This window comes from Dipodomys ordii, unplaced genomic scaffold (genome assembly GCF_000151885.1).
Source record: "Dipodomys ordii isolate 6190 unplaced genomic scaffold, Dord_2.0 Scaffold3, whole genome shotgun sequence".
Classification (NCBI taxonomy): domain Eukaryota; kingdom Metazoa; phylum Chordata; class Mammalia; order Rodentia; family Heteromyidae; genus Dipodomys; species Dipodomys ordii.
The window spans coordinates 35,831,600-35,838,934 of NW_012267219.1; positions in this window are offsets into that span (position 1 = coordinate 35,831,600).

Consider the following 7,335-nt stretch of genomic DNA (forward strand, 5'->3'; position numbering starts at 1 on the left):
AGAGAAAGATCTGTCCTCAGACAGCTCTGTCTTGCTACAAAGGCAAACAAGGAATCTTTTACAAACTGGGAGGTTCTAATAACAAAAAACAATGGAAAGACTGGAGTAGATTGGAAGCAGAGTTTGAAATACCTGTAACGCTTAGCCAAGGAGTTTGAACTTTATATTTGAGTTGAAAGGAAAGGCACCCAAAGAGACTTTCAGAAAATATAAATCTAATAGGCTGTGATTAAATGCAATGGCATCTCATTCTTCTAAGATAAATTCAAATTCTTTAATAATGTTAGCTAAACGTTGCATAAACAACTGTACTTTCACTCACAATCTAATGCCTTTGTGTGACACACTCTTTGGTCCCCCTTTGTGCTGGGGACTGAACCAGAGTCTTGTGAGTACTAGATTAAAGGCTCTGCCATGGAGTTACATCTCCAGAATTTATGACACACTCTTATTCCTGTTTTACTTCTTTTTTAAGCATGCTGGTCACATAAACCACTAAAGTAATTTCATTATCTACTAATAGGCAATTTGAAAAGTACCATTTTAATGTACCATACTCTTAGTTCCAGGCTTGTTAGTGGTTTTTATTATTGTTTGCTCGATTTTTTTTTTTGAGACAGGATCTCACTATGTATCCCAGGCTGGCCTTGAACTTTCAAACATCCTACCTCAGCCTCATAAGTGTGAGATTACAGGCTTATGCTACCACATCTAGGTTCTTTTTTTTTTTTTTTTGGGTCCAGTCGTGGGGCCTGAACTCTGGGCTTGGACGCTGTCCCTCAGCTCTTCAGCTCAAGGCTAGCGCTCTACCACTTGAGCCACAGCGCCACTTCTGGCTTTTTTCTTTTTGCTTATGTGGTACTGAGGAATCGAACCCAGGGCCTCAGGCATGCAAGGCAAGCACTCTACCACTGAGCCACCTTCCCAGCCCTCTAGGTTCTCTTAAAGCACTTGTCCATCCTTTCCCCAATACCTTTGATTGTAATCACAATCTGAGATCTTGAACACTATTTTTTCCTGGCCTTCTTGGTTTTTTTTAATACTTTTTTATTGTAAAAATAGTGTATAGAGGGGTTACAGTTACATGAGTAGGTAATGAGTACATTCCCAATCAAGCACTGTTACCTCCTCTTTCCTGGCCTTCTTTTTTTTGGGGGGAGGGGTCCGGTCATGGGGCCTGAACTCTGGGTCTGGGCTCTGTCCCTCAGCTCTTCAGCTCAAGGCTAGCACTCTACCAATTGAGCCACAGAGCCACTTACAACTTTTTTCTTTTTGTTTATGTGGTGCTGAGGAATCAAACCTAGGGCCTCAGGCATGCAAGGCAAGCACTCTTCCACTGAGCCACCTTCCCAGCCCCTCTTTCCTGGCCTTCTAAGCTAGCGCTCCTTCCTTGGTGGCCCCAAAGTCCTCTGTACTTCTACAACTGTCTTTTTAGGCTATCCATGCCCAGGAAGCAAAGGGTCCATTTGCCTTGTTACTGAATCTTGAGAGCCTAGCCCAGTGCCTGTTACACATTAGACATTAAATAAATATTTGAAGAATAAAACAAGTAAGGAAATGGACTTGAATAATCTATGTACCTAACTGCAGTGAAAGGATCGCCCACTTGCAAATGTTTAAGAAGTCTAGCTATTTCCAAGGAAAATATATGGTCAGTTCCATTTATAAATGGTGATTAAATTCTGAGGCCAGGTACAGAACTCTACTACCCACACACACACTTAATTTGGGAAACAGGGCTGCTTATCCCTCTGCTATGGCAAAGTGCTTTTCACACTTTAAGTGGGAAAGAAGAGAATGAACGGAACATTTCTTTTTTTTTTATCCCCCCCAGCAGGATAACATCCACCACACAGGCCAAATACAGCCCATGAAATTATCTGGTCTTGCCCTACCTAGGCAAGCACAGGCAAGACCCAAAATTCAATAATCAGGAGCTTTTATCAAAGTGAATTTCAGTTAAATTTAGGTCCTGAAATAATGTTATAATAGGCAAATAATCCTTGGCACAGAAATGGTTCCCACCCTATCCTACAGGAAATTAACTACTTGCTAAGACAGTGACAATAGTCATTATTACAGATAGACTATACCAGAGTCCACTGGGTCTCTTCATGCTCTAAGGAAGAGAAAGGTTTCCTTTCCATGCAGCTCCAACCAGATAAGCTCCTCAGGACAGGACTTTCCTTCCTGCACTGTTTCATGCTACAGTTATGGCTCTAACCTAAGTTCCCCAATCCTGATTTAGAATACTGTTTGTTGTAATGTTATTTATTGTAATCGTATCCTAAATCTCATTTGACTTCTAGAATCTGATTTCAATGTTTTTTTCAGTTTTTCCTTGGTCCTGGGCCTGGGTGCTGTCCTTGAGCTTTTTTACTCAAGGCTAGTGCTCTACCATTTGAGACACAGCTCCACTTCTGCTTTTTGTGATTTAAAAAAGAGTCTGAAGAGTCTCAGGGACTTTCCAGCTTGGGCTAACTTCTAACCTAGATCCTCAGATCTCAGCCTCTTGGATAGCTAGCATTACAGATGTGAGCCACTGGTACCTGGATGATTTCAATTTTTTTAGATGGGATCTAGCTCTGTTGTGCAGGCTAGTCTTGAACTACATCAGCCTCCCAAGTAATTGGAATTTTAGGTGAGGGCTACCACCCTTGATCTCAGTTTTGAAGGGGGATAATGAGCACACTGGTGAAAGCTTAAACAGAAACAACACTAATCCCAGCCTTATTTCTACAAAAGTTGGGAAGGAGGAGCAAGCTTGGCCAGAGAGAAGAAAAATGGAACAGAAGAAAGGTTTCTTCTACTTTTCATACTTACACCTTTTTTCTAGAGAAAAAAAATGTCTTAGTTGAACCTATCCAATATCTTTATTCCTGCTTTTCTTTCTTCTTTTAGTTGTACTGGAGATTGAACTGAGTGCTCCATATTTGAGTGCCCTGCCACTTGAGCTATGTCCCTAGTTACTGCTTTTAGTTGTTTCTCTCTCTGTCTCTCTCTGTCTCTGTCTGTCTCTGAGTCTCTGTCTCTCTGTCTGTCTCTCTGTCTGTCTGTCTTTCTGTCTGTCTCTCTCTCTCTGTCTGTCTGTCTGTCTCTCTCTCTGTATAGTCTTATGCCTTGCCTCAGCTAGCCTCAGTGATCCTCCTACCTCCCCTACCCAAGTAGTTAGGAGTATAGGTGCATAGCACCAAACCAACCATTCTTGCTTTTCTATCTTCCAGATACCTCACACTGTCCAAAGACCTCCATTTTTAACACCTACACCTTTTGAAATACAGGTTTGCCCACATCTCTAAAACAAAGTTTGATACTATACATATGCCTCTTCTATTTCCCCTTCAAGTAAAAAGACTCACTTCCTTAGCTGATAAGGAAGAAAGTAACCTAATTAAATCCATTCACATTAAAATAGAGTAAGTAACTAACAATTCTATTTTCACATATGTATATATAAATGTACATATATGTGTATATATTTTTATATATGTTGTATGTATATATGCATATACATATATGTGGAAAGCTACATATTTTTAAGCTAAGCAAACCTAACTGCAGTAATTTCAGAGAGAGAATGAGGTGTCCCTAGAACCTCAAAATAAGGAGACACATCAGTCAGCTCTGGTCATCGACTAGGGATCATGTCCCCAAACTATTCCCAGTTTTTACTGCCCCTTTCTTTTGACTTTCTAAAGTGGTGCTCTGACTCAAGTGGTCGAGCACTAGCCTTGAGCTGAAAAGCTGAGGGACAGTGCCCAGGCCCAGAGTTCAGGCCCCACGACCAACAAAAAATTAATTAATTAATTAATTAAAAATTAAAAGCTTCAGGATAGCCCAGTGCCAATATCTTCTGCTACTCACGAGGCTGGAATCTAAGGATCAAAGTTCAAAGCTAGACCAGACAGACAAATATGCCACATGAGAATGTTATTGCCAATGAACCAGCAAGAAGCTGTAAGTAGAGGTATGGCTCAAGTGGTAGACCACCAGCTAAAAGCAAAAAAGCCAAGAGAGAAGTGTGGGGCCTTGAGTTAAAACCTCAGTACTTACTTACTTACACACACACACACACACACACACACACACACAATGAGCCATTAGTACTAGACTTCTACTTCACACTTTTCAGTTGAATAGCTATTATTTCCATTTGAAAATCTTTAACTTTATTTTCTATAAAGTTTCTGGCATTTAGCACTTTTTTTGGGGGGGGGGAGTCTGGTCGTGGGGCCTGAACTCTGGGCCTGGGCGCTGTCCCTCAGCTCTTCAGCTCAAGGCTAGCGCTCTACCACTTGAGCCACAGCGTCACTTCCAGCTTTTTTCTTTTTGCTTATGTGGTCTGGGGAATCGAACCCAGAGCCTCAGACATGCAAGGCAAGCGCTCTACCACTGAGCCACCTTCCCAGCCCCAGCATTTAGCACTTTTAAACACTGACCAATTTTAGTCATGCCCATGTGTGCACGTCCTTGTAAAATTGAGTTTTAGCAAAGGATGCCGTCAAAACCAGTTTAGCCTGGTCATCACACCAGGCTCTGCCTCCTCCACCATTCCTACTGTGATGTCTGATGACCTTGGCCCATTTCCAGCAAGAATCCTGTAATGTTGACTTGGGCAGAATTCCCTTAACCTCTAATGTTTCCTCTAGTACATTTCTATCCAACAACCTCATACTTTTCTTGGCCATAATTAACTACTCTCTCATGTAGTATTTAGAGTTCAGTCGAATCTCTCCCCCAAATGCCAAATCCTATTGCTCGGTTCCTGTACTATTCTGATGGTCCTGAATAAAGTCTTCCTAGACATGCCTTAAAAAGTATTATTAAATCTTTTCTTTATTTTTCTTTTTCCTTTTTTTTTTTTTGGCAGGGGGTGAGACAGGGTCTGGCTCTGAAGCCCAGGCTCACCTCAAGTTTCTGGTCCGTCTGCCTTAGCTTCCAGAATACTGAGATTACCAGCACGTACCATTATGCCTGGCTTCAGTTTGTTTCTTTAGTGACATTTATATTAAACCAAAGGGGGAAAAAGAGCTTGAATTCCAAGGAGAAAGTGTCATGGTTTTTAAAATAATATTTGCTGTGAAAGATCAGAGGCTGAATTTGTGTGCACTCAGAAAGTAAAACTACAATAAGCATCTCAACGTTCATTCAGCTATAAATGGCTTAACGTTAGCACCATCAAAACTATTTACCACCTACATATAAATATAATTGTAATAAAAACCATATAAACAAGAGAAAATAAGATCTTCAACTGCCCTGAGAAGATAAATGTAGGACATTTTAATCGATAACTTATGCTTGCCAATTCATTATTAGTTTAGCTAGTCACTAATGTAAATTATTTGTATTGAAGTGATTAGCACTGAATATATGAAAAAGGCAACTATGAATGGACTCTCTTGACTCTGGTCAGAGCCACATCTTCTCTAGCTTTTCTCAAGATGCCAGAATAGGGGATGGGAATGTGGCTTAGTGGTAGAGTGCTTGTCTTGCATGCCTGAGGCCCTGGGTTCAGTTCCTCAGCACCACATAAGCAAAAAGAAAAAAACCGGGGGGCTGGGAAGGTGGCTCAGTGGTAGAGCGCTTGCCTTGCATGCATGAGGTCCTGGGTTCGATTCCTCAGCACCACACAGGCAAAAAAGAAAAAAGCCGGAAGTGGCACTGTGGCTCAAGTGGTAGAGCGCTAGCCTTGAGCTGAAGAGCTGAGGGACAGCGCCCAGGCCCAGAGTTCAGGGCCCCACAACCAGACCCCACCCCCCCCCAAAATGCCAGAATATAGAAAGGGCCAAACAATGCCCGAGAGTTAACAGGTAGATATTCTGAAAAACTTAAATAGCACCCAACTTTTACCCAAGAACCTATATAAGCATTCCAGTTTTTTGACACATTTGTTGGTTTTATTTTTAGTCTGTGCCAGTCCTCAAAATTAGATATTTTTCCCTATATGGACACAATATAACTCAAAAGTAAAAAGTCATACACCCCAGCCAGCTTGTTGGCATATACCTATAATGTCACCACTGAAGAAGCTGAGGCAGAATGCTTGCAAATTCAAGATCGGACCCGACTACATAATGAGACGCTGATTCAAAAATAACCAATAAATAAATAAGGCAATAGAAGTATGGGGAAATGATTTGAATGTTTTTCAGCATACATAAATGGCCAAGAAGCATATTAAAAGACACTCAATTCCATCCTTAGAGAAGTGAAAACTGAAACTACAAAGAGGTAACAGTTGTACCTACTACTAAAATGGCTACAAAATAACACAGATTAGTACTGAGTTCAAATCCCAGTACAAGAAAGGAAGGAAGAGAAAGAGGGACAGAAGGGGGAAGAGGGGAGGAGGAGAAGGGGAGGAGAGAAGCTTGAGAAGAAAGAGAGGGAGGGAGAGAGGGAAGAAGGGGGAGGGAAAGGAAAATAAGAGGAAGGGGAAGGGAAGAGAATGCGAGACGGGAGGAAAGAAAGAGGAAGGGGGAAGGAGAGGGAGTGGAAAAGTGGAGGAAAATTAAACCCTCTTTCACAGCTTGGTGGGATGTACAATGGTGCACCTGCTTTGGGAAAGTCTAGACGTTTTTCAAAAAGTCAAACTTCACAGCGGTCTTATATCCAATGGCCAAGAAGTGAAAAACAATCCAGGGTCTATGAATGAATGGAAGGACAGACAGACACATCGTGCTGCCGTGGTACCCACATGTCATTGAGTTGCACTAAAATAAAGTACTGATTCGACATTGAATGAAGCCTGAAAATATTCAGCTTCGTGAAAGAAGTCAGCGACTTCTATATACAGGATTCCCTGTATATAAAACGTGCACAGTAGGCAAACTCAGAGAAGCAGAAAGCAGTGGTTGCCAGGGGGTGGGGGTCAAGGGACAGGAGCAGGGACCAGTAACGGGAACAGGCTTTCGTTTCCTGGCGATGAAAAGGATCCGGATGGCGGTGATAGTTGCAAAACTTCATGAATAAACTAAAAGCCACACTTGGGAGGGATGCCTATTTCAAAGAGATGTCCTGGGTGCGATCCACACATAAACGGAATGTCTAGGTAACCCCTGAGCCGCTACGCCGGGCCACCTCCATCCGGAAACCAACCCTGGGCGGTTTGGAGGTTCAGACTGCACATCCCACAAAGCCAAGGATGGCAGCCCACGGTGGCGGTGGCCGGGCAATGCGGACTCCCCGAGCAGGAATCCGGGGTGGCCGAGCCTGTCCCGCCTGGTCCGCATCCGAGCTCACCTTCCACCCATCACCCGGCCACCGCGCGAGGCGTGGCCAAGCTCCATCCCACCCGCTCGGTCCAGGCCCGGGGGCGGCGGGTCCGCGGCG